The 8,906-nt window shown below is 39.3% G+C and overlaps 1 pseudogene; it reads right to left on the bottom strand.

Annotated features, from left to right (window-relative positions):
• Positions 1 to 802: 802 nt before the first annotated feature.
• On the bottom strand, positions 803 to 8,449 carry LOC148788452 (uncharacterized; annotated as a pseudogene).
• Between the last annotated feature and the right edge of the window lie 457 nt (positions 8,450 to 8,906).

Genomic DNA, 8,906 nt, shown 5'->3' with positions numbered 1-8,906 from the left:
GATTTGTGTGTGACTATTTAGGTTCACCTTTCAGCTAGACTTGAACTAGCGTCGAACACGATTATTAATTAAATTCTTTTAATAATAAATTTTGATTAACCCTTTTTCAAGAAAGCCCGTCACCATGGGTGGTCATCTAGCAACAGTCCATAACACTAGAGACTAGGTGAATTACCGTGTGAACATTTAGACTTTCGAGTCCATACGGATACGGTCCTTCCGTCTCCTGGCCTTAGTCTAGGGCATGGAATTAGGTATCGGTTCCCATCCTGGACTGGGAGTTTATGCTTAATACTTGAGATCGCGTCACACCAAGTTTCAAGACATAGGAACCTCCGATTTTATATTCGATCAACGATTGTGGCCACAATTTTATAGAGTGTTAACACATCTCCAAGTGGATAGGAGATACTTCTGTTATATACTGACAGAGGATGGATCCTCTTCTTGGAAGTTACCGTCCTCGCTACATACTCCGACTACACTGGATAAGGATTATGATGATCATGTCTGTGAAACAATCACCTCTCGCACAGATCCAAGATACAGTCATTGTATGCACGTGTCTACCGTGATTCCTCAAGTTAGAGGACTACTCCCATACTACCGAATCTGGGGATTCGATTCATACCGACCAACCCTTCAAGGCTTTCATATGACGATCCCTGCGGGTCAGTTCAGTTAATTTAAAACCTAGTCAATCAGCCCACTAAGATCGCATGGACGCTCTATGTCGGTCACCGATGAAACACAGTACTCACCAATTTGAATGCAACTCTTAGTGCAAGTCTACATAGGCTTCTCAATACCCATTCTCGATGTCCTCGACTTGGAATGTTACAAACTCAACTTTTCCATCTAGTGTGTGGCCCAACTGCACAATTGTCAATTGTCAGAATAAAAATACATCTTATGCCAATCTGATTGGCTTATGGGCATTTATTCTAACACTATCTCACCGAAATGGACAAAGTAAGGTATCCATTTAAAATCTTCTCAAACAAGTTAAATGGATCATTCGTGTTAAACTCCATGACAGGGAAGAGTACAGAGTTTGCTGAAAGCTTATTTGAAAAGAAGAGGATGCTGATTTGGGAAAATAAGTTGCTGGCAATCGAAGCTACAAGGAAAGACATGCAATATGTTGCATGTTAGGCAATGGCATAACCATGTATGCCCTTGCTATGAGAAATAGAAAAACCCTTGTTCGGGACTATAATTCGGGTCATCTAGAAGCCTAAACCGAAACAGGATACGAGTAAAAGAAAGAACTTTTACAAGGCAAAGTAAAATCCGCAGAATGTAAAAATTTAAAAGTTAGACTGTCGGCAGATGAAAACAATGGCCAACAGTTAGAAAGACGGAAAACCAACTAGCAATTTCATGGCCAACAAGCCATCATGACTAACAATTGGAAAGGACGTGAAGATGATGACTGTAATGCCATTGTCTGAGAAAGAAAACAATATGATGAATGCAGTGATGTCATTTAAAACTAAGTTTTAAGTCCGTGATTGAAGCCCACGGACGATTATAAATAAGAAACCAAGCAGATGGGGATCATCGAAAATTTTCGCCAACTCTTCAAAGCATAATATTTTGAGTTTTCAAATCTTTATAGTTTTGAATTTTTGGTTTTAAGGGGGTTTCTCCAATGAGTATAGTCCTCTATATAAGAGGCTAAACAGTTGTCTCTTCCTTTAGAGAAAGAAATATCTATGTAATATTTTAAACTTTTCTTCAATAAAAAATGGGTTTTGTTCAACTTGTTCACCCAAAATTTTATTAAGTCTCTAGTATTTTCTACACCCTAAGGTAGGAAAAGAAAAAGGATTATGTTGTTTTGTTGCTGAAGGAGCCAAGTGCCTGCGAACCCTCAATTGTAGTTATGTGGTTAGAGGAAGTCCGTAAAATTGAGGACTTGGAATACCCCCGAGCAAGGCAATCAAAACAAGGTTTGAAGTTGTAGAGACTTAGTTTTATTTCGAAAGTATGTTGGGCCTTTTAAGAGCATTACGATGGACTATTAAACTTTATTATAAAAAAGGCAAAAAAGCCATAAATTAGGGTAAATGACCGAATCTACACAGAACTGGTAGATAAATGACTAAATTTAATATTTTGAAAGTTAGAGGACCAAAAGGAATTCAGGCCAAAGTTATACGACGAAAATTTTCTGTTTCCCTCATATTTTTTTTATTATTACTTAATTTAATTTAGTTTTAACTTTTTGTTAAAATACCAACTATGCCCTTTAATTTCTTTAATTAATAGAATTTGATCTGTGATATTTTGTAAAGCTTCAATTTACTCCTCTCAAATTTTAATATAATCAAAATTTGAAGATATAATTTATTTACTAATTAACTATTCATAAATATTTATCAACTAATCCCATAGTTATGTATTAAAAATTTATGGATGTTACATCCTTCCTGCTGCCTCTCTTTATTGATTCTACATAGCACTTTCGTGCTACATATTGATCACCTGTAACTTCTCCTACCCGGCTCCAATATCGAATTTTAACTTCATATGGTATGTGAAGACAACCGCTTGGAAGGCGTTCAAGGAAGGTCGACCTAGGATAAAGTTGTAGGCTAACGGCACATCCAGGATAAGAAAACGAACTATCTTGGTCTTTCTGGTGGGTTTTGTTCCTAAGGAGAGAGGAAGCTAATATGGCTTAAGGGCTACCTTGTCTGTAAAGCCATATAATGAGGTATCCACTGGCTCCAACGGGATACCGCCCATCTCCATTTATTGGTAGACTTTGTAGAAAAGGACATTGCAGAACTGCTAGAGTATACAAAAATGCGTTGAACAATATGTAATTAGCTAAAGTAGCAAAAATAACAAGTACATCATTGTGAGGTAGTTGTACTCCCTATGCATCAGCAGGACCGCAGTGGATCATAGGATCCCCTGTTGGTATTTTGTATTCAATTTCCATTATCGGTCTAGTAGCTAGAGCATGGGTGCTCCTAGCTCGTCCAGAGTCTCCATCGATAGGTCCTCCAGCTATCATGTGGATCACACCTTTTGGCAGGGGTTTTATTCGAGCTTAGATCCTCAGTTGGAGCCTCCTTCTTCCTATGTTCGCTCTTAAAAGGATCTTTAACCTGCTCTTCGCTCCTACAGGAGGTGCGGTGATGAGAGCGTTCTTCCTTCTACTCACGCCTTTTTTCTTTTTCCACTTAGTCCTCTAGGTAGCTTATTTGAATAAGCCTTTCTATCTCTTACCTTAGTTGGCAGCACCGATTGGTGTCATGCCTATCCCTATGATATCTGCAAAAAGTATTTAGATTTTTGGGAGCTGGGGGCCTTCCTCAAATCCTTTAGACCACTACAAGACATGGCACCGGTCAATTTCCATAAGCATTATAGCAAGACTGATGATTAGCGCAGTGTACTGCTCGTTCTTTTGTTCGGGGTTGAAACGTCCTTGAGACTCTCCCCTACTCCTACAAGAGGAGGACAACACACTTTCCTTTCACTTACTGTGGCTGTTCTTTTTTCACCAGCCAGACGTCCTCCAAGTTCATGTACTTCTCAGCTCGAGCAACTACTCAATCCGGTCTTTTAAAGACTAGCAGACCACCACTAAAAGGATGTGGTATTTTGTGCTAGCAAAAACACCATAGAAGCACAAGAACCAAAAACGTTATTGATTAATGTTTGATTCTTGAATTCTCTTTCTATCTCGATCTTGAGAGAGGTTTTTTGAGAGGCAGAGAGTGAAAAATCGTGGGTGTGTGTGCAGCTTCTAGAGTTAGGTATGCGAGTTTTTAGAGGCCAAAAATATGACCTAGTCATACTATAGCAATGAGTCTTGACCTAGCAAGACTCCTACACCTAAAAATCACCTATAAGCCACCATGTGACCAAGTTTGGTGCACTCTAGGGCACCAACTCGGCTACACACACTTCCAAGGAGGGGTTTGGCTCCTCCTAAAGCTAGCTAAGGCCCAACAAGGCCTTGTACTTGTATTTTAATGGTTCGGACTTGATTAAATAAAATTAAACCAAGCTGACGTCGAATGAACTTTAATTAAACCTAGTTAAATTGTAAGTCCAACATTAAAAAAAAAACCCTTAATCCAATTAAGAGATCCAAGCCTTTTCATCTCTCCATCAATGTATGAATCCAATTCATAAATTGGACCAAACCCAATAAAATTAATCCAATTAATTTTAATGGCTAACTTAAAATTCTCATTAATCTAATTAATTAAACTTCCCGTCATCCATCCAATAAATTCGTCTAAATAAATGATCCAATCATTTATCCTCTCCAAAATTAATTTAATCTAATTAAATTAATCTAACTCTTTTAGATTTAATTCCACCCCATTATAGTGTCAGGGTATGACACTTTAGGTCAACCTCAGCTTTACTTGGGAGTATTCCCAACACCATTAATTAAATCTAATATAATTAATCATTTTCGAGTATCACATAATCAGAAATAGCCCATTACCGTGGGTGGCCGTCTAGCAACAGTCCATAACGCTAGAAACTAGGTGAATATAGATGAACATTTAGGCAACCGAATTCATACGACTAAGGTCCTTCCATCAACCGTCTCCCACCTTAGTCTAGGCAATGAAATTGAGCACCGATTCTCATCCTGGAGTAGGCATTTATACTTAATAACTCAAGATCAGCTATTTACCCTACCGAATTATAACAAGGAACCCTATCCCAATTATTCAGTCACTCTGGCCACAGATTTTTATAAAAATGTGCGTTAGAGCATATAGGAGATGCTACAGTCATGATACTGATAGGGGACAAATTCTTTCTTGGAAAGCATCGTCCTCACTACACATTCTAATTGCACTAGATAATGTTTATAATGTCCATATCTTTAGAAGCCGACTTTGTTTGCCAAATCTTAGCTACAGTCATCATGTGCATGTGATTGTCATGGTTCCTCAAGTCCGAGGACTAATCCCATACTATCTGAGTTGGGAATCCCGATCATACCGACCAAGGCTTAGGAGGCCTCCATATAATGATTTCGGCAAGTCAATTCAGTTAGTCGACTACCTTGCCAACCAACCTACTAAAACTGGATAAACGACCTACTTCTCCTGCCAGCAAAACACGGCTGCCGTACTTAGTGCAATTCTCTTTAGTACACTTAATGCCCTATCTCGAGGTCCTCGACTTGGAACGTTTTAGACCAATCCACAAGGGTTGGTTTCATGGTTGTCAACCAATGTGTAGCTCGACCCCTTCGATTTATCCGTTTGGTTTATGGCATTGAAGTAAATATTAACACAACAAATAATCAAGCCATAGTTTGGATGTTACTTTTATTCAAAATATAAATATTATATATTACATAAAAATTGTTAGAAATATTATACAAAATCCTAATTTGATTAGCTTTCTGGTCACCTATTCTAATAATCTCCCACTTGGCCTAAAGCTAATCACTCATTTGCCTTAAACCCATCTTCCCAAGATGCTGTGCATGAGCGATCTATGACACGGGCTGGATCAGCGGATCTGTTGTGTTTCTAATAAGTTGACTCGGTCAATCCGAACGTCACCTCTTCCCACCATCCCTCTAAGTAGAATGTACCATCTAAGAATATGTTTAGATCAGTAATGAGATCTCGGTTCCTTGGCTTGGGCTATAGTCCCGTTGTTATCACGGAAGATAACTATTGGTTCGGCAATGCTAGGCACCACACTCAACTCTTAGATGTAGATTTTCATCTAAACCACCACTTAGTCGCTTTTGAAACCGCTACGTATTCAGCTTTCGTGTTGGAATTAGTTGTGGTATCCTACTTGGAACTCTTCCAAGCCACCACACCACCGTTAAGCTTGAATACAAATCCTGACTGTGATTGGCATCATCATCGCCAAAATGGAAGCTAGCATCGCTGTAGACTTTCAGTATCTACTCTCCACCGCCTAGACCAAAAATATATCTTTAGTCCTTTTCAGATACTTAAGTATGGTCTTGACTACAGTCCAATTGCCTCCCTGGCACATGCCTGCTATTTGCTCGTTACACTCAAAGCGTAAGCGACGTCAGGCCTAGTGCACTGCACCAACATACTAAATGTTGCCTATGGCCGACGCATGGGACGTCCAACATCCTTTTAAGCTCCTCATCACTCTTAGGAGAGTGCTTCATGAATAGCTTAACCCCATGTCTCATCGGAAGGAAACCTCGTTTTATCTTGAACCTTTTCAAGACTTTCTCAATATATGAGTTTTAGGTCATTCCTAACATTCTCAATATATGAGTTTTCAAAGGATGTAGGAAGCCTCACTCAAGTCCTTCATGGAGAATTGAGCGGATAACGATGCTTTAGTGTCCCCAACATTTTGACATAGTTTTCAATGAGCAAAATGTCATCCAAATAAAGCACTAGGAACGTAACAAAGCTTCCACTAACCTTATATACACAAGGGTCAAAGTCATTCTTAAACAAATCATAGCCCTGTATCAGTTCATCAAAACATATGTTCCAACTTCGGGAAGTTTGCTTTAAGCCATAGATGGATCTTTGGAGATAGAAAACCTTCTACTCTTCTCCTATTACAATGAAATCCATAACTGTCACAAGATTTGGCACTCTAGCTGACCTATGGAGAATTGGAGCATTATTAGTGGAAACAGTAGACGCAGACAATGTTCCTACATTCAACTGAGGTGCCTCACTTGATTCCTCGAGGAGCAACTCATCGCTTCAGGTATCTATTGGAAAACCTCTTTGCAAGAACACTGCATTCCCTGAGACAAATACCTTTTACTCAGAGCGGTCATAAAAATAAGGCCCTGTAGTTTCTTTAGGATGACTTGAACCTGCACTAACTAGACCTCGAATCTAGATTGTCTCCCACTAGCCTCTTGACGTATGCAAGGCCACCCCCACACTCTCAAGTACTTGTAGGAAGCAAGCTTGTTGTGCCATATCTGATATGGCGTCTGGGCCACTTTCTTGCATGGAGCTATGCTTAATAACTTAACCGCCATCATAATGAAATAACTCCAGAAGGACAAGGGAAGTTTGATAAAAGTCATCATGGATTGGACCATGTCTAACAGAGTCCAATTCCTCCTTTAAGCCACACCGTTCAACTGAGACGTCCGGAGAGGTGTCCACTGAGAGGCTATACTGTTTTCCTTTAGATAATCTAGAAACTCACCACTTAGATGCACTCCACCTCGGTCTGACCAAAGGATTTTAATTTTGCAATCAGTTTGGTTCTCAACTTCAAATCTGAATTTTTTAAACCTCACAAAGGCCTCAAATTTGTACCTCATCATGTAAACATAACAATACCGTGAATAATCATCGTTAAATGTTATGAAGTAGGAGAACCCTCCTCTGGCCTTATTATTAGTGGCCCAGAGATGTCGGTATGGATCAAATCAAATAAACTATTAGCAAGCTTACTTTGTCCAACAAAGGGCGTCCTAGTCATTTTTCCTTTCAGACAGGACTCACAACCTGGTAGGTTGTGCAAATTGTCAATTTCTAGACTCTTTGAGTCCACAATCTCTTTATCCTAGCTTGAGAGATGTGACCTAGCCTTGCACGCCAAATCTGTGTATTTTCAAGATTATCTAATTTACGTTTGTTTCAAGCAGTAATGATCGAATAAGATCATTGCAGGATGTAAAGGCCATTATTTAATTTATCCAGCAGATGATAAATACCTCTTTCGTCGAATAAAAATAATTTTTATTAATAAAAAGCTCAAAACCAACATTGTCTAACAACAAAATGAAAAAGATGTTTCTTTATCATCTAGGTACAAAATAACAATCCTTGAATTCTAGCCTAACACGATCACTAATAACAGCCTTGCCATCGCCAAGCCTAAGGACCAACTCGTCTTTACTTAGCTTTTTCTTTCCTACACCTGCAAGTCATTGCAGATGTGAGCACCACATCGGTATCCAATACCCATGAAGCAGAATCAATAACCATGTTAACCTCAACAACAAACATATCTTACTTTGGAGGGAGTTTGGAACAATCCCTCTTCCAGTGTCTTTTCTCACGGCAATAGACACAGATATCGTTTGCCCTTTACTGTTGCTGAGTACCTTTCTTCCTTTTTCCTGTGCCCCTTCTGACTAGAGGAACGGGGGCGCTCTTAGCGTCTTTATCTGAGATGACAGCCTTCGCCTTTGTCTTACCCTTTTTTCTCTTCCAACGTCTGGCTCTCTTGCCTTTCACCTTAGAGGTTGAAGCCTCCCTTAGCATTACCAACGGCATAGATTTCTTAGACGTTGCCTATATTTCACCAACATATTGATCAACTCATCGATGGACTTCTCAAGCCCGTTCATATTGAAGTTGACAATAAATAGATCGAAAGATGAAGGAAGTGACTAAAGGATCACATCAATGCACGTGCCATTGTTAAGCCCAGCTTTTAGGTCCTCAAGCTTTACTACTAGGGATAGCATCTTGATTTCATGCTCTTGCACAGAGGACTCTTCAGTAATCTTGGTTCTATAGAACTATTTAGTGACGACATACCTAGTATGCCCATCTGGAATCGCATAAATCTCTTTCATGCATTGTAGAATTAAGGCGACATCGTCCAACCCATCTTACTGCTTATGTATGTCGTTAGACATGGAAGCCAGTATGATCCTTCGGACTTTATGGTGGTCTGCATGCCATCTTTCAAACGTGACATGCTCGTTAGATGAGGACCCAACCGACAATGTCTAAGGAAGCGACTTATCCATGATGTATCCTTGGTTCTCATAGTCGAGGACTATCCTCAAACTATGCAGCCAGTCAGTATAATTTGTTCCATTATACTTACTATTTTCTAGTATCACGGTCAAAGGATTCTTAGACATTATCTACATAAAATGTAAAAGCAAAAAATAAGCAAACTATTATAATATTTAA

The sequence above is a fragment of the Sesamum indicum genome, linkage group LG4, assembly GCF_026168435.1.
Source record: "Sesamum indicum cultivar Baizhima isolate 11 linkage group LG4, ASM2616843v1, whole genome shotgun sequence".
Lineage (NCBI taxonomy): Eukaryota > Viridiplantae > Streptophyta > Magnoliopsida > Lamiales > Pedaliaceae > Sesamum > Sesamum indicum.
Note: the sequence above shows the minus strand (reverse complement) of the source record. Positions and strands in the feature narration are given on the sequence as shown.